Below are 19,934 nucleotides of genomic sequence, written 5' to 3'. Positions count from 1 at the left end.
TGAAACTCAAGTCGTCATACCTGATGATGGCTTAAAGGATCCATTGAATTTTAAACAAGCAATGGGTGATGTGGATAAAGACTAGTGGATAAAAGCCATAGACCTCGAAATGTTGTCAATATACTTCAATTTAGTTTGGATCTTGTAGATCAACCAGAAGGGGTAAAACCCATTGGTTGCAAATGGATCTACAAGAGAAAATGAAACCAAGTTGGTAAGATACAGACTTACAAAGCTAGACTCGTGGCAAAAGGGTTTTCCCAAAGAAATAGGTTGGACTATGAAAAAACCTGCTCTCCGGTTGGCATGATCAAGTCTATTAGGATACTCTTATCCGTTGCCACATTTTATGATTATGAAATCTGCCAAATGGATGTCAAGACAGCTTTGTTTAATGGCTATCTTGAAGAGAGTATCTATATGTCTCAACCAGAGGGGTTTATTGCACAGGGTCAAGAACAAAAGGTTTGCAAGCTTAATAGATCAATTTATGGGCTAAAACAAGTGTCTCGATCTTGGAACATGAGATTTGATGTTGCAATCAAATCTTATGGCTTTGAATAGAATGTTGACGAACCTTGTGTTTACAAGAAGATTGTCAACAAAACTGTAGCTTTTCTGGTTCTAGATGTTGATGATAATCTGCTTATTGGGAATGAAGTAGAATTTCTTGCTGACATTAAGACATGGCTAGCCACGCAATTCCAAATGAAGGATTTAGGAGAAACACAGTATGTTAAATCATTTGAAACCACAAGAACAGACCGATAGCCGAATCTCAGGCACCTTATATAGATAAAATGTTGTCTCGATATAAAATGCAAGATTCCAAGAAAGATATGTTGCCTTTCAGGCATGGAATTCATCTGTCTAAGGAACATTGTCCTAAGACACCTCAAGAGGTTAAAGTTATGAAACGAATTCCATATGCATCAGCAGTAGGGGGTTTAATGTATGCCATATTGTACTCGTCCTGACATATGTTATGCAGTTGGAATTGTCAGCAGATATCAGTCCAATCCTTGATATGATTATTGGACTGTTGTTAAAAACATCCTTAAGTATCTTTGGAGAACGAGAGACTATATGCTCGTGTATGGTGTTAAGGATCTGATCCTTACTGGATATACTGATTTTGATTTTCAGACCGATATAGATTCTGGGAAAGCTACTTCGGGGTTAATATTCACTCTAAATGGGGGAGCTATAGTGTGGAGGAGTATCAAGAAAAGTTGTATTGTTAACTCTACCATAGAAGCTGAGTATGTACACCGAGGAGACGTGTTTGTCATGCATATTGCCTCTGAAGACAACTTGGCTGATCCATTTACAAAGGCCCTCTCAGCAAAAGTTTTTTAGGGCCGTCTAGTGGGACTAGAACTGCGAAATAGTTAGAACTAGGGCAAGTAGAAGAAGTACTAGGAATCCAAAACCCTTGTTTATTGTATTTATTCTCTCATTACTCAACATTGTATATATATTTGTATAAATATGTAAAATCCACTGGAGTTTTAGTCCAAGTGGGAGTTTGTTGGGTTATATGCCTAAAACTTGCAGTTTGTAACGTTAAACATATTCTATTATCAATAAAGATGTTATTGACGTTTATTCAATAAAATTGTTATTGAATATGTGAATTGCACTTATAATGTCTAAATCCAATAAATTAAAGATCCATGACTATGATTTGAATACATAAACTTTATGTGGAGACGGGGAATCCCATTTTAGAATCTTCGTTCCATTAGGGATGGATCCCGTGGTAAAATGGACATCTCTAGCAAGAAATAAATGAGTACTTGAATTCGAAACCAGTTTGCACATGTGTTGTGTTCTTGAGAAAATAGAAAGGAAATAAAAAGAACAATTAAAATGTTATTAAGGGGTGGGGGGACCAAAGGCACCTAACTAGTTACATTCAAGCCCTCTTTATTCTTGGCTGAGCACTTCTACCACTAGCCCAACAACTAAGTTTGAAAATTATGTCTATGGACACTATTTCTACTTCCAAATTTCTTCCTTTGTTAGCTACTTTTCACCCTATAGTTTAAAAAACCAAGTCAAAAAAAGTAACTTTCAAAAAGTTGTTTTGTTTTTTAAAATTTGGCTAAGAATTCAACCATTGTACTTAACAAAGATGCAAATCATTGTAAAAAATGTGGATAAAGTAGACTTAATTTTTTTTAAAAAAAAAATAGTTACCAAATGGGGCCTAATTTTTCTCTGTTTTTAGCATCTTCTTTCTAAGAGAGGATGATGTTTCACTTTTTTTTCCTTTAATCAATATATTTATTGGATTTAGAGTTATTAAGACAAAATAGACAACCATACAAATAATAACTTTTATTGATTTAACATCCATAACTCTTTATTGATGATGTCAATTAATAGCATTTACTATCTACGATTTTTAGAGCATAAAACCAAACAACACTAAGGTGTTGTGTATTGTCAGTCTTTCTCTGTTGGGAGTATGTCTTGTGTGTATTCCCAAAAGGTCATAGGGAGGTATTTGTATAAAGAAGAGCAAAGCCCTTTTTCCTAATATTTTTCTTTGTCATAATTAATTAAATAATATCTATTTAATTAAATAACACTTATTTAATTTTAGTTTGCATAGTAATTAAATAATATTTATACATTAAACCCAATTTGATGTATATATTTAATTATCGTAAACATCGCATGTATATGTGTAAAACTTCTCTATTACTTAATTCTTTGTGAATCTAATTCACTTGAATGAATTAATTTCAATCTTATTCAAATATTACTTTCCAATTTAATCATATATCATATCCATAATTAATTATATATTAATCACATTAATATATAGTTTCCTCAAATTAATTTGAACAATTCAAATTATCCCTCTTAAGTATCCTCTAGTGAGCTAACGAGGGGACCTGGTGAACCTGTAGATCATAAGCTCTAACGATATAAGATTGATTGGCTAAACTCATTAACTAAATTAATCAATATTTGTTAACTGTGGTATACTCCACTAAAGACCCACAATTGCACTCTTCTCACTACAAATATATTTCTATGTCCACAAATATAGACCAATACTAGTAAGTTAGTCTTTCACGAGTGTTCATAACTCCAATTGGGTCAAATTACAATTTTATCCTTGGATTACCTCTGACTCCTTAAGCACCGGTGCTCCTCCAATGAATAACTTGTTTATGGTCCAACCGATAAATAAAAACCCCTCTCGAGCCAATGAAAGGGTAGTGCCCTTTGTTCAAGTTCCGGAGACACCACTTAAGGGAACACTCATCTACTTACCCTTAAGGCGAAGAGGAGTGAATTTAATCTTGTATTATTATGTTCCCAACTCCCCACTTGGTCTTATCCTTAAAATGGTAGGCATACTGGGTCAACGAAAGTCACCCTCACCCATACAAATCAAAGGGCAATCCTTCGTGAATAGGAGTTCATAATATAGTCAGAATTATGGCTAAGTTGCCTAGATCATCCTATTGAAATGGAAACCTAACTAATTAACGGTATTACATCTAGTGGTTACTATTTCGCGATTCAGTCTTATGCAAACTCATTGCATAGGATACCCCCATTGGCGTGTCACATACACGAACGCATTATATCATTACGTTTGTATCAATTACAAAGTGGGTCATATCCATAGTGTACCAAGATAAGGTACCCAGCCTTATCCTTATACTATAGTCCCTTTAGGGTATATCTTGAACATGGATTCTTGCATGTCTCTACGTATAGTTCAAGACTCATAAGACAACCTTGGATGGTAGTTTGTTAGATTTAGGGTTATTAAGACAAAATAGACAATAATACAAACAATAGCATTTATTGATTTAACATCTATAACTCTTTATTGATGACGGTCAATTAATAAAATTTACTATCTACGACTTTTAGGGCATAAAACCCAACAGTTTGTGGGAATATTTGTACAAGGAAGACTAAGTCCGAGGCTGTTTGTGATTTGGAGAGGAAATACTCAGAAGAGAGTCTTCAACATAAGCATGCTTATAAGTATTACAATGTGTTGTCATATTCTGTATTGTGAATGTATGTTATTCCTTTGTATTTTACGTGTTTCAAATTGAACTTGAATTACACGTCATTCACGCTCTTCAAAAAAGAAATTTCATTCCTTCAAAATATTCATTATCTTGACCATAAATCAATAAATTTTGAAATTTAAATATAATAACATAGCATTGAATTATTATAGTAAATATTTTTTTTAAAAAAAAAAGCTAATGGGGTAGAGACGTGTTGGATTTTATGTTCTAAAACTCGTAGTTTGTAAATTAATAAACATATTCTGTTTTGTTTTTTTATAAAGTTGTTATTGAAATTGTAATCTTGAATCCAATAAACTAAGGTCCTGAGACTATTTAATGTATTTTGAATTTTATGTAGTGACATAAATGTGGATCAAATTCAAATATATAGCCAGAATGGTCTATAGTATATGAATAAGGTTGGGCGCCTTATTCTAAAGACACTATGGATGCGGCCCACTTTGTAGTTAGTACAAACGATGTGATCCTGAATTGTTCATATAAAGATATGTGAGTGGGAGCATCCTATGCAATGAGTTTGCATAAGACTGAACCATGAAATAGTCACTTTTTACGTTCTAAATGTCGTTTTATGTATAAAACTGACTATTTCGTTAATTGATGGCCTAGCTAACTTAATCTTAATCCTTAGCTAACTATGAACTCCTGTTCACTCGGAATTATCCTTAGATCTGCATAGGTGAGGGCAGCTCATCATCACTGGCCCAATAAGCCTCCCATTTCAGGGATAAGATCGGGTGGATAGCTAGGAACATAGGGTGCAAGACGGAATTCACTCCTACCCATTATAGGGATAGTAGATAAGTTGTTCCCTTTAGTACTGAATCCAGGTCTTGAACAAGGGGCCTCACCCTCTCCTTGGCCCGAGAGGGATTCGGTTTATAGGTTGGACCTTAAACCAATTGTTCATTAGAGGATTAGTGGAACTTAAGGAACAAGATGTAGTCTTGGGGGTAAAACGGTTTTTATGACCCAGCCGAGGTTATGAAAAATCTGTGAAGGATTAGCTTACTTATTATGGTTATATCAAATGGACAAAAATATATCTACAGTAAGGGGAGTGCAACTATGGGACTTTAGTGGAATGACCCGTTAGTTACCAAATGTTGATTAATTAGGTAAAGAGTTTTACCGGTTAATCTCGGATTGTTGGAGCCCATGATCTGTTGGTCCATTAGGTTCCCCTACTAGCTCATATGGAATAAACTTAGAACAGTATGATAGAATGATTCGAATTGTTCGAATTAGGTGAAGAGAGAGAAACCGACAAGTATATGTGATATAGTGGTCGAGTTTTCCAGTTTAGAGATACAACTTTAATATTTAAATGTGATTTAAATATGAAGAATATGAATACGTTCATATTCGGAAGCTCAGAAATAATGAAAATGGTCAAACATGTAAAAAGTCAAAGAGTTGACTTTTGACTTTGAAAGTCAAACTTTGACCAACCTTATATTCAAATGTGATTTGAATTTCGAGAAAATGAATGCGGATTCATGCTCGGGAGGTCAAAATTAGTCAACCGGAAAAATCATAAAAAGTCAAAATGTTGACTTTTTGGTGAAAGATTGACTTTGACCAAATGACTATTTTGCCCTTTGACTAAAGTTAGTGGGAAAAACCAAACTTTTGTTGGATAATTCCATTAACAAAATAGTGGGCTAGGTGTTGGCTTATAGTGGAGACCTTAAGCCCACTTAGATAGTGGATTCTAGGTGTTGGGTTTTTATGAATTGATTTCATGCAATTGTTGCATGACCCTTTTCTATAAATATGGGCTTTTGAATTTGGATAAAAAAAGTTTTGACAATTTGCCAATTTTTGTTTTCAAAATTGGGTTGGAAAAACAAACCCAAACCCTACCCAAATTTCATCTTCTTTTCAATCTCTTTCTCTCTCTCGGGTTCTTCATCCACCGGGTCCCACAACCCGGTTCTGAGTCCAGAGGATAGTAGGTCAACTCTAATGGTGATCCGTTCGTGTTCGGATCGAGATTCGGCAAGGAAAAGCGGGTTTCGGAAGCTTCAAAGGTAATTTTTAATTACTGTTTTTCCTTCAATTGCATGCATTTTTTTCCTTTAAATTAAAAGAAATTAGAGTATAATTAGGTCCTTTTTCCGCTGTGTATGTCTCATGTTCCATCAAGACGAGGAATCTCATTTTAGAATCTTGTCCCATTGAGGATAGATCCCGTGGTAAAATGGACATCTCTAGCAAGAAATAAATGAGTACTTGAGTTTGAAACTAGTTTGCACGTGTTGTGTTCTTGAGAAAATAGAAAGGAAATAAAAAGAACAATTAAAATGTTATTAGGGCCCTCTTTATTCTTGGGTAAGCACTTCCACCGCTAGCCCAACAACTAAGTTTGAAAATTATGTCTATGGATACTATTTCTACTTCCAAATTTCTTCCTTTGTTATCTACTTTTCACCATACGGTTTAAAAAATCAAGGCAAATTTGGGAACTAAAAAAAAAATAACTTTCAAAAAGTTTTTTTTGTTTTTAAAATTTGGCTACGAATTCAACCATTGTACTTAACAAAGATGCAAATCATTGTAAAAAATGTGGATAAAATAGGATTAATTTTAAAAAACAAAAACAAAAAAACCAAATAGTTACTAAATGGGGTCTACTTTTTCTTTGTTTTTGGCATCTTCTTTCTAAGAGAGGATGATGCTTCACTCTCTTTTTTCCTTTAATCAATACATTTAATCTTCATCACCTTTTGAAGAGACAATAATAGGTCAAATTAAAAAGATGCACCTCAAAAATGAATAAAACAACAATATTTCATTAATAAGTTTCAAAACAATCCTATATTTATAATAAGTTTAAAACATATAATATTAATTAAAAATAGTTAAATTATACAAAAAAAAATACATGAACTTTATACTTTGTGTCAAAAAATGCTTTTAAACTTGCAAAAAAAAAAGTTTCAAAAAACTCTTACCGTTAGTTCTGGATGGAAATCGTTAGTGTTTTGTTTCAAAAATATCTCTAAACTTTCAAAAGTTTCAAAATATCCTTAAACCTCCAAAAGATTTTTAAAAAAAATACCCGTAATGTTAGTATATAAACACAAATTTGTTACTCCTCATTTCAAAAATATTTTTGAATTTTTAAAAGTTACATTAATATTCTTAGCCTTAAAAAAATTCCTACTGTTAGTATAATGATGAATTTGTTTGAGGCTTTCTTGAGTTCGAAAAAAACCTATTATAAAACAAGTTATATAGATATCATTTTTTTTTCCATTCAGATACCCTCATTTTTCTCCCATTTGTCAAATTCTTACATCAATCTTTCTTACAAAAAAAATATAAACCAAAGTTTCAAGTTTAAAGATAAAATCCTACAAAATCTCACAAAATTCCAAAACCAAACTTCCCCCTTGAAACTAATCCCTTGGTACTTCTATTATTCTAGTTCTTTGTTATAATCTATATACCTTAACGGGATGGACAAATCCTTTTTTAATAAGATAAACAAAGGTCATACGGTTAATAGAAAGAAGAATATGATGAGAGATAGAAATAGAGAAAATAGAGAAATTTTAAGTCATTAGATTGAAGTAAGGGAGAAAGAGGAAATAGAAGAGGAAAGTGATGGGGTAAAACATAAGTGTATTTTTGAAATCTTTTGAAAAGTTTTTTTGAAAGTTGAAATCTTTTTGTACAAAGTACAAAATTAAAAACAACTTTCTTTTTTTTAATTTAGCCTAAAAATCTCTGCCCAAAACATTGAAGAGAAGTTGGCTCTACTAATAACATAATTGCATTAAAGAAACAAAACCCCCCTCCAAACATTAAAGAGAAGTTTAAAAATAAATAAATAAATAAAGCTATTCCAACATAATTGTGTTAAAGAAAAACATTAATTTAATTTTTAAAAAGTTAGGGATAGAAAAAGAAAAAAGAATTGCCAAAATAAAGGGTGGATCAAACCAACCTGAAAAAGAAAAGAAGTGGGTTGCATACAAAATGATATATCTAGGGAGAGTCAAGAATATAGGAAGTTATTAGTGTTGTTAAATCAATCTTCAACAATTCTTTACGTATGGCAAAAGATTATCCAATTGGTATAAACATTGTACCATCGACTTCAAGTTTTAAAGGTTTGGTTATTTCAATTATAAAAATATGTGTATAAAAAATTAATAAAAAAGAGTTTATTTATTCACTTATTTATTTATATTGTACTTTTTTTTTCTTTTTTGAAAAATATACTTTTTAGCTATTTGTTTTGAAACTTATTATTTCAATATTATAGTTTTATTACACATGAGTATCCCTCATATGAACAATTTTTTCATCCGTAATTCTATAATGATGTGACGACACTACAATAAAAGTGGGTTTTCATGACATAAGGGAGCAAACAAATTGAGGGGAAGAAAAAAAGTGTTAAATAAAATTTGCAGTTTTTTTTTTAAAAAAAAAAAAGGAAAATGCAACTTTCGGACTTTGATTTTTTATGACAATTTTTAAATGTCACCCATTTATGGCGTTAATTGCCATTAAATAAATTTATTAATTTATTTTTTGAAATAAAATCAGAGTATGTGCTTTAAATAGATTTGAAGAAATCCTTACACACGAAGTTGAAACATGAAAAATTGTGTTTATTTGTTATAAACGCGAAAAATTGTATTTGTAGTTGAGTAAATTCAATCGTTTGTTTATATTTTTTCAATACATTTAAATTGTTCTCGTATTTTCAAGTGATGAGAATTGATGAAAATATTATTGGTCTCTTAAGAAATATCCAACCCCGACTTCAAGTGGGTAGAATTGGCTACTATAGCTTACTCCATATTTGAGCTTCAATTATAATAGTTAGTATTTCTAGTATTATAACCTAGAGTTTCAAATCCGTCGTTGTTACAATATTTGCTACTTGTCACCGTGTTTACTGTTTCCTTTTGTTATGGTGTTTACTATTTTTGTTTGCATCTCAAATACAAAATATACCTATATATTATTATAACCCATCGACTATAATAATCAATTTAGCTCCTCAAACGTCTCTTTAATGTCTATATATAATAAAATCTACAAAATTAAAATAATAAGTTTCAAAGTAATATTATATAAACAATAAGTTTTAAAAAGTACAATATAATGATAATATTAATAATATTATTATTATTAGAAGAAAGGAAAAGAAAAAACTCCATTAGAAAGAGTGTTTTTTAGAATAGATGATATTATTATACAACAATAAGGGGATCTCACAGCCCGGGATCAAGGCATCAAAGCAACAAAGCACAACTAAAGACAGGGTAACAATACGAAAACAAAGCCAACAAGATAAGACCAAAACATAACCAAAACATAAACGCAAAAACCCTCAAACCACCAGGGAGAAAGCTAGAGAAAAAAAAAATCAAAACCTCAACAAAGCAAAGAGCAACAACAAGTTCAAAAAGAAGAAAAGCATCCGTAAACGTACTGATAAAACCAAGAAGATCAACCTTGCCGGGAAGCAGCTCGAGCACGAGATCGTAGAGATCATAAGGTGAAACAGAGCAGACACCGATCTCAGTCGACCTCCATGCAGTCGCCGATTACGCTCCTGCCAGATATAGTAGATAGAAGCACACCAGAATACACAAAACGACTTACTACGCACCCCTTACCCGACCCCACTTGGCACAACTAACTCAACTCGACATCCCACCCTTCCACCCGATGCGACGAACCCAACTGACGTAACACACTAGACCAAACCTCTCTCCCAAATCCACACTTAAAAAATAAATGATCCCGCGACTCCACACCTCCTTCACACAGAAGACATTTCCTCTCCCCCCTCTGACAACACACCTCAACTCTTCAACCAATCCCGCATACCCAACATGTTCCTCACAGCTAACCACGCACAAAAGGAGTGACGCGAAATACACCTGACTATCTGAATAAGACCCCAGATCTCAAGCAACTCCTAAGACACTGTAGGCCACCTCCAACCTCCCTCACCATCCATGAACTCTGACAACCGCGCCTCCAAACTACTCCCTGCATCATAAACCACCGTAGACCCATATGAATCCAAAATTGTATCCCCCGGCAGCCAAAGATCCCACCAAACAAAACAAGACCATCCATCGCCGACCATCAAACGAACCAGATGTTTGAATCTATCTCTACAACGCAAGATAGCCCTCAAGCACCAAGACCTTCCAACCTCACTTCGAACAGCCCACAATGACCGCCCATGCAAAACATACGCCTCCACCCACACCACCCATAATGATCTCAATTTAATTAAGAGAAGCCAGAGCAGCTTTATAATAGCAGCCCGATTCCATGAAACCACATGTTTCACACCCAACGCCCCCTCTCCCAACGACAAGCACACCTCATCCCACGCCACCCATGCATTACCCCGACTCACTGCACTGCCCTTCCATAAATAACTACGTAACAGACGATCAAATATTCAATAAATAAGGTTAAATACTTCCATACAATATTTAAAATACTATCTTAATCATTATATAAATAAGGGCTGACTAGATAAATAACAAAATTTAAGTTTTCATTTGGATAAATAGCAAAAACTTTTAAAAATTTTAAAAATAGTAAAACGAATTAGAAAATTAGAAAATAATGATTAACAATTGTCAAAACTACCCCACATGGAATTCTAAAGGTGTGAGAGTTTCAAAACCGTTTGAAAACAACAAATACATTCTACCTAGACAACTGTCACACACTAAACAATGCATTATGAAAAAGTGTCTAATCCACATGTACAAGAAATAAACTGCTTTCTTCATACAGACTTGCTCCTAAAAAGTAAACCTACTCTAGTGGGAATACAAGATTGAAATGAATCAAAATCTTGAAAATCAATGATTTCAATGTTGCCCTTAAGAGGTTGAAAAGAATGATCAATGTTTGCTAATTCATTATTCAAATACAGTATATTTTCAGTGTTCAGGACAACAGATGAGACATGGTCAACCACTACACATAAATCAATTTGAGGGGACTCTGATAAAACTGACATCAACCACAAAATATCTTTATCTTCAACAATCCTAATAAGATTCGAATTGGCATAACTAATATGGTAAATTATCAAACGAGATATAGTTAACTCAGCGGAGGGAAAAAGTTTATCTTGGATATATTCCAAAAATTGTTGGAACCATAAATTTGATGGAATATGCGCCTCAAAATTTTGAAATCATGGTAGTGAGAATTCTCTTCCCATCGAACATCAAAGAGGAGTTAATCCATTGTAAAGTCATAGCAAAAACAGTAGAAGTTATGACCATTTTTTTACGAAGTGATATTTTTTCTTTCCAAATCATTAAGAATGTATATAAAAAATTTAAAAAAAAAAAAAAACAATTCAAATATTTGAATAAAACTGAATACGTATAAAGTAATGAAAAATCATTCAAATATTTGAATAAAATATATGGATAAAATAAGAGTTAAAAATATATGAATATTTAAAATATAATTTGGTAGAAAATTTTGGATATTTAATTAAGGTGTGATTAATTCAAGGAGTGGTTAAACAAAATCTAAAACAATAATAAAATATGGAGATTATGTTAACTACAAATCAAAATTAGGAGGACAGTTGAGGAATATCAGCAATTACTCTTGTACATAACTCGACCATATTTTTTATTCTACAATTACCTAGTATTTGTAGTTTCATCAACAAAAATTACTACGTACCAAACAAGGACAAATAATGGATTTAGGAAGTTGTGGCCATGTGCATATTGAGTTGCCATAAATCTAATTCCTTGGCGGTTTTGCCATTTTTCATAATGAAACCTTAAATTTTGTCATACGCTCCAATTTTCTTATAAATAAACGTTTGTATTGCTTATCCTACAAAGCCCACTCCATATAGAGGGAGAAAAATCGAACATCGTGAATAATATATTACTATTTGGGAAAAAAAGAACAAACCATTAAAAAAAAGTAACATGACGCTATTAATCGATATCTATTCCCGTTCTATTCTAATTTAGTTTAGCAAAATATATACATAACTCTATATATAAGACACTAATTACATTCGTATTGCTCCCTATTTCAAATATGGGTGATTTCATTCTCTACTCCCAATTATTTAAATTTAAAAAGGAATTATATACCTTTTCAAAATAATAAAAGCGATATATCCTTTAAAGCCCCTTTAAAAATGTCAAAGAAAAAAAAATGGATAAAGCCCCTTTAGAAAAAGGAAAAATGAAAATAAAATGGCATGCACTAAAAAAATTGATGTCCGATCTTATCACATCTCCAAAATTTAAAGTATAAGCAAAATGGGTATTTACTATAATTATGTATTTCTTTCTTCTTCCTCTAACGATAGGAAACTATACCACATCATTTTAGCAATATTGAATAATTTCTCGAACCTTTAAAATTGCTTTCATCTCTATTTTCTTTCCATCTAATTAGACATCTTCCACAAGCAACCCAACCAAAGCACATACCTAAAGCCTAAGGTTAAGTGTAACGCTCCAAATTCAAGAATCATATTAAGATTTAACGTTTGATAGTCCAAGCATTTTTCTGCGACCTAACAGTATCATCATTACTTTGGGTTCAGATTTTTTAAGCATGTTTTATTCTCACTCGCATGTTTTCTCGGAAATTTTCTATTAGTCCGCCTAACATAAAATTGTTCCAAGCTTAGCATACTTAAGTTTGAAGTTCTTATGATTGAGCAACCAAAAAAGAAAGATCACTTTATTGGTGTAGATAGTAACTATTAATTATTTTAAATCTTTCTTAACCATATTTTCATATCTTTAATCAGGAATCTTCTTATTCGAATGTGCGTAACATGACATTACATCAATATTAGCTTTGTGCACAATACATTAATTACATTAGCATAGCTCACTATCTCAAAGATGGATGGTTTCATACTATGCTTCCAATTATTGAGAATAAAAAAAAAAAAAAAGAATTATGTACTCTTTCAAAACAATAAAGTGACATACCCTTTTAAAAAAAGGAAAAAAGAAACTACAATGACATACCTTAAAAAAATGATGCCCAATCTTATCACATACTCAAATTTTATCTCTAAAATTGAGTAGTATCTATTTTAACCATAAATTTTCAATTTCATCAAATAAGATTTTTTATTTAACCAAATATTGCAATTTCTATACTATATATTCAAATTTCGTTTATTCACAAACTAATTTTATAATAAAATCTAAATTTTGGTAACCTTCATTAAGTTATTCAATGATATCAAGTTTTTGCTCGTGCACGGATTTAAGTTATATTAATATACGAATTAACTATGAAATAACTTTGCAAAACTCACAAATGTCAACAAAAATTTAGCTCCAATGTCCTTTTTCCTTGAAAATTTATCCATTATGTACCATAAAGATGTTTTATGACTCATTAAGAGTATATATATAATAATATAAAATAATAATTATATAAGCTTTCAACATAAATCATATTTATTTATAAATAATTTAATAATAATTTATTGTCAACTAAATATTAGTGGATAACTATAATTAGTTTTATGATCTATAAACATATAGTATTAAACACATTTTAAACAACTCTTTAAATTAGAATCTAATTTCTAAATTTGTTACCAAACATATATGAACACATAAAATATAATTACGATCTTGTTGATCATTTGTTTTCAATATCTTGTTTTCAAATTCTCTACTAAATAGACCTTAAATATCCGTGTTTGATTTACAAATTTTGTATATAGAAAATAAAACTAAATTTAATCAAGAAAAAAATTAATATAGTCATAAATTAATTTAACATTATTTATTCTATTGTTGTATTAATTAATTATATAATTCTTAAAATCAAATAAATGAATATTTTATATTAAAATCTAATCGAATTTAATTTAATTACTAAAAATAATTAAATTCTAAATTAATTAGAATATTATATTAAATAATTAAAAAACATAAAATATTGATTGTGGACATATTAGTCTATGTAATATATTTATATTTAATAATTCGTTGAAATTAACAGTAATGCTTAATTGAAATTAATTCATTAATTAATTAGACACTACAATTTACCACTTATCTTCCGTGTATAAAAATCTCACGTAATAGAAATCTGACGACATGAATTTTAGATTCACTAAATAATAATATCATGTATTTTAAAAATCGAAATCATTGAAAACAAACGAAAAAATATACTAAAGTTGTTTCGAATTTTATTTAAAAAAAATGAGGTTTTTTAAATATAAAAATATTTAAAAAATATTTATATTTTATACCAAAAAAAATTAAAAACACAAGTACTTTTGAAATTTTTTTACTATAAAATATAAATATTTTTTAAAACTTTCTATTTATAAGAATTTCCAAAAAAAAAAAAAAAAAAAAACATGTAAAACAAGCCCTTAAGGACATTAATTTTTGGACTTCTTGATGTGTATAGGCGAGAAAAATTAGCTGTCATGGGAAAACAACTTATTTGTTGGATACGGATTTATTAATTATTATTAATTATTAATTCTTTTTTTCTTGTCTTATTTGAGATTACAAGTTTTGATAATTCATCCGCACATGAATAGATTGTAATTTTTACTTTGTTTTTTTTACATAGAATATTATATTGCTCTTATGGATAGAAATGCGGTCAAAATTTCATATTAGTTAAATAAGAAAATAATCGTAGGTATATTAGTAAGAATAACTATTTCGATTGGTGTGAATCATTTTAGAGTAAAACCAAAATAAAAATCACAAAAGTTTATACCTAAAATTATTGTAGATATAGTTGGAAGGTGATTGTCCCTAACATATTTATTGAACCGAAGTTTATAATTTACCATTATTTTCCATCCTCTGTTATTCTCTCTTCAAGCCAGATTCACATCTTCAACCCCCGACTAAAGCTAGGGGATGATTGGGGGCTCGAACTCCACCAAGCATTTCTTTGTCAATATTTTGTTACTAATATCTAGCCATTGGATTATACCTTTTACAAATTTATATAGTGGTTTAAACAGAAATCACTCTTTTATTATAAAAGTAAATTGAGATTTTATATTTAACAAATATAAATATCGTTAAGTTATTATGAGTTATTTTTGGACTAAAAAAAATAGCAGTGATATAGCGAAGAAGAGAAAGTTACCAGGTCAAGAAAACGATAGTAGACATACAAGCAACTAGACCAAGAGGATGGGATGAGTTTAAGGAAAAGGGCTAATTTGATCTTGAGTCAAAAGGCCGTTGGGCTTCGACCTCGGCCAAGGATGAGGTCGAGGTTGACCCTCTCCATTTAGTGAATGGAGTGTACTATGACATATTTGGGCCTTGAGAAGATGATAGTTTGGGTCAAAAGCCTAAGAAAGAAAGAAAAATGAGTAAATTCGCTAATAAATACTAAAAAAAATAGGCTTTCTACATTCGTATTTGTTTTTACCACATCACTTCTACTTCTTTTGTAACAAAAGATTCCTTTTTATTATTTTCTTATAATGATGCATTTAAGAAATGCGAAAGCCTCTCTTATTCTCTATCTCTTAAATGGTGTGTGATTTTCTATCTTTTCCATCTCACTCTATATTTTTCTATATTTATTTCATTTTTTAAATTGTATATTACCGCAGGATATATTGGCAGTTACAAGTTATTTGACAATCCTCTTCCCACTGAGCACCCTTTCTCCTCGATCCACACATCCAGGGAGTGTTTAGTCTTGCAAGGTGGTCCTTACTGATTCACACGGGATACCACGTGCCCCATGCTACTCAGCCAAGATTTCGTGATCCATTATCGAACTTATTCCTTCCAATTTAACGAGTATTCTCAACATTATGCCTTTTAACCTCCTCGACTAAGGATGAGGCATAGGCTTAGCCTCTAAATTTGATGAACAGGGTCTTGCCCATTTGGCTCAAGAGTTAACCTAATATGACTTGAAAACTCTCAGATGGATGCCATAGGTCGGGATTTAACTATAAATATATCAACTTACTTTAGAGGAAGTAAGTTGATTCTAATACTAAAACTCTCTACTTGCTGCACGGTTACACTTTTTTTACTTAAGCATCAAAGCTTGTGTGGCAAGCACCACACCAGTGTGCAAATCTTTCCATCTTACAGGTCATGTTCTTCCCAAATTATAAATTTACCATTGTTGTCACATAAAGGTCGAGTGCATCTTTCTTGTCCAGAAATTTGGCATCAACATAGGTCATGTAGACCAAAGAAGTTAATCTACACATGTAGACCAAAGAAGTTAATCTACACTATAAGAAAAAGAAGTTCTCCCAACGCCTAAATAGAGCGTCGGGAGTTAGGTCATTGGGAGAGACGGTCTCTCCCGACGAAGCAAAGGCCCGTCGGGAGTTCTCGGAAACTCCCGACGTCGTAAAGTACGTCGAGAGTTCCGACGATTAAAAGAGGGGAACTCCCGATGCCGGGTGTTGATCGTTGGGAGTTTTCAGGAAGATCCGTCGGCGACGTCGGGAACCAGACCCCTCCTTCTTCCCACTCCCCATTTTTTTTCCCCACTTTTCATAGAACCCCCCCCCCCCCCCTCCACTGCCGTCGCCCCTCTTTTTCTTCCTCTCCCTCTCAAATTTTTCCCTCATTCTCCCATTTTTCTCATCTTCACCATCTCCCTCACTCTCCCCATTTTCCTCATCTTCACCATTCTCCCTCACTCTTCCCCATTTCCCATCCTTTTACACTTTACCTCCCATTTTCTCCATTTTTCCATCCAATTTTTCTTCCATTTCTCCCTTTTCTTCTATCCTTTTACACTTTCCAGTTTTCACCAACTCCTTTCCCTTCCATTTTCCATTTTTCTCTCATTTTCCCTTCATTTTTAATCTTTTTTTCGTTCGCCGCCCAGTCGTCGCTCCTCCTATCGGATCAGCAGCTGCAATCAAACTGCCTGCCGCTACCATCGTCTCTATCACCGGTAATTTTCTCATTTTATTTTATTTTATTTTTTTTATATTATTTAAAATCATATGTGAATGCCCATTAAAATGTGTTTCAATATTGTATTCGCTTTTATTAATTCTCTAAAATTGTTTGTATAAATCATGCCCATTAAAAATCTTCTCTGATTTTTTTTTTGTATAAATCATGCCCATTATATCTCGTTCAATTTGCAGGAATATATTTGTTTACAATCTCTAAATTATTGAAAGTAATTTATAACGAACGAACATGTCATATGATGTTGGTTATATTGAGCCTAAGCATGCATGATTTAACATTTTGAAGATGTTTGAATAAAATGAAAGAACTAATTAATGTAAAAAAAATAATAAATAATCTTTAAACCTCCAATTTGGTACTTAACACATTTAATACTTATAAAAAAGTTTAAAGGAATCTACTAGACATAAAACTAAAATTTTGTATTAATAGAAAATTGAACTTTAAATTTTTGTTCCAATAGGCCTTGTAAAGTTTAGAAAGGCCTATATTAAACTATTCGTGTTTTTTTTTTTTTTTTTTCAGTTTAACTTTAAGTCGCTCGTTCTCTACCCATTTAATTATTATGTCTAGCATCAAATGTGTGAATTACAATCCAGCCCCACTGTAGGAAGGTTCTCAACCACTAACGGGGGATGAAATCTGTGGATGCTTATCAATATAACATTTCAATGTTTTTGTTTTATTGTAGAATGTTGTTCGGAGATGAGCTGGGACAATTGTTGAAGATGTTGTGTTCGAGAAGTGTTCTAGATGTTGTTTTGATTTTACTTCTTTTATGTATTTGTGATATGAATGTTTATTGACTTTGTTTGGATATTGTAATTTCTAGTATCGACTTCGTTTGGATATTGTAATTTTTTATTTACTTGTTATAATATGTACTTCATTTTCATTTTTTAGTTATGTGAATCTTTATTTGGTTTAATATGTTTTACAGGTTTTCAGATCAAATTTTAAAAAATTACAAACGATATATTAAATTTTAATACTCCCCACACATATATGATCTTCCGACGCATTTTAAAACGGCGTTGGGAGTTATGGGGAAACTCCTGACGCCTACGTGGCGTCTGGAGTTATGAGGGCACTCCCGACACATATGTGGTGCGCAGGGAGTTCCTCATAACTCCCGACGCCGTTTAAAAGTGTGTTGGGAGATCCTCTCCCGACAACGGGTTTCTCCCGACCAAACTCCCAACGACCGTTTATGCGTCGGGAGAGCCTCTCGCGACGATTTTTCCACACTTTCCCGATGAAATGTGACATCGGGAGAAGTCAGATTTCTTGTAGTGCTAAAATGAGACAGGTTTGAAAAACTAGGAACACTAATGCTAAAAGAGGAAGGGAATTAACCATTGGGTCTTGGGTCACCTCAACTCGGCCATGTTAAGGTTGTGGACTCAATCTATCAAACGAAATGTGTACAACATGCCCCCAATCCAGTAGGTCCACAATACTTCCAATTTGACTTACCTGTTAACTTTGTCCCATAAGGAAAGAGAAAGAGACCTAAGACAAAGACTACTATAATTATAATATTATAACTCTCAAAGAGGTAACTTAAATCTCATCCACAAATTCTAAGCTTCCAAGCCTTTCATTCTATAACTCAAGCATCAAAATATGGGTGGCAAGGGAAATACCACAACGGTGTGCAAGCTACGCTCTTCCCCTTCCAAATAAATTTATTATCATTTTCAAGTTAAGATCATGTATGTTTTTCCTTATTCAAATTTTGGCATGAATGTTAACACCATCGGTAGGGAAGAAGAGTTATACCACGAAGGGTTTCTCTTTTATCCTTGTTCATTTCCTAAGAAAAATGTAGTTAAATTAGCATTTGTCACCATACTTTGGACTTTAGTCCCACTATTTCAATAAATTCTAAATCTATACAATTAACTTATCGCTAATCTTTTTAAAAAGAATTTCTTATCTATTAGCATTTTTACTATCAATTATAAAAATATATTCATATATTGTATGAAAATTATTAATATTTTTAACCAAAATTAAAAAAAAAAACATAAATAAATAAATCAAGGGGTGCTTGAGCCCTCAACTTGAAGTTGGTAGTTTGAAGATCTAAATATAATAGTGATGTTTACAAATGTTTATAACCTATAATTAAGTACAGTAACTATTATTTCAAAAACTTATTTGCCAAGTATTTACCATTTTCTATTGTTGACAGGGAAGAAGAGTTCTACCATGAAGGGTTTCTCTTTTACCCTTGTTCATTTCCTAGGAAAAATAAAGTTAAAATAGCATTTGTCACCATATTTTGGACTCAAGTCCCACTATTTCAATAAATTATAAATTTAATCCATATAATTAGCGTATTGTTAATTTTTTTTTTTAAAAAAAATAATTTCTTATCTATTCGCATTTTTACTATCAATTATGAAAAACGTTCACATATTTCATTTTATCGTATGAACATTATTAATATCTCAACCAAATAAAAATAATAAATAAAACCAAGGAGGTGCTTGGGCCTCAACTTGAAGTTGGTTGTTCGGGGATCCAAATATAATGGTGGTATTACCAAATATTTATAACCTATAATTAAGTATAGTACAACTATTTCAAAACTTTATTTGCCAAAGTATTTAATTTCTTCCACTCATTCTCTCTCTCCCACTTTGTTACAGTATATCGTTTCTTATTATACTAAAGTGGTATGCAACCCAAACATAGACTATTATAACCCACAAACTATAATAACCATTAACTTATTCCTGTCCAACATGCCCCCAATCCAGTAGGTCCACAATATTCCCAATTTGGCTTACCTGTTAACTTTGTCCCATAAGGAAAGAGAAAGAGACCTATGACAAATATTATTTCAAACCCCCAATTAGTTACGGTTAATATTATTTTA

This window comes from Benincasa hispida, chromosome 6 (assembly GCF_009727055.1).
Source record: "Benincasa hispida cultivar B227 chromosome 6, ASM972705v1, whole genome shotgun sequence".
NCBI classification, from domain to species: Eukaryota; Viridiplantae; Streptophyta; class Magnoliopsida; order Cucurbitales; family Cucurbitaceae; genus Benincasa; species Benincasa hispida.
The sequence above is the reverse complement of the archived record's forward strand: the minus strand, read 5'-3'. Positions refer to the sequence as shown.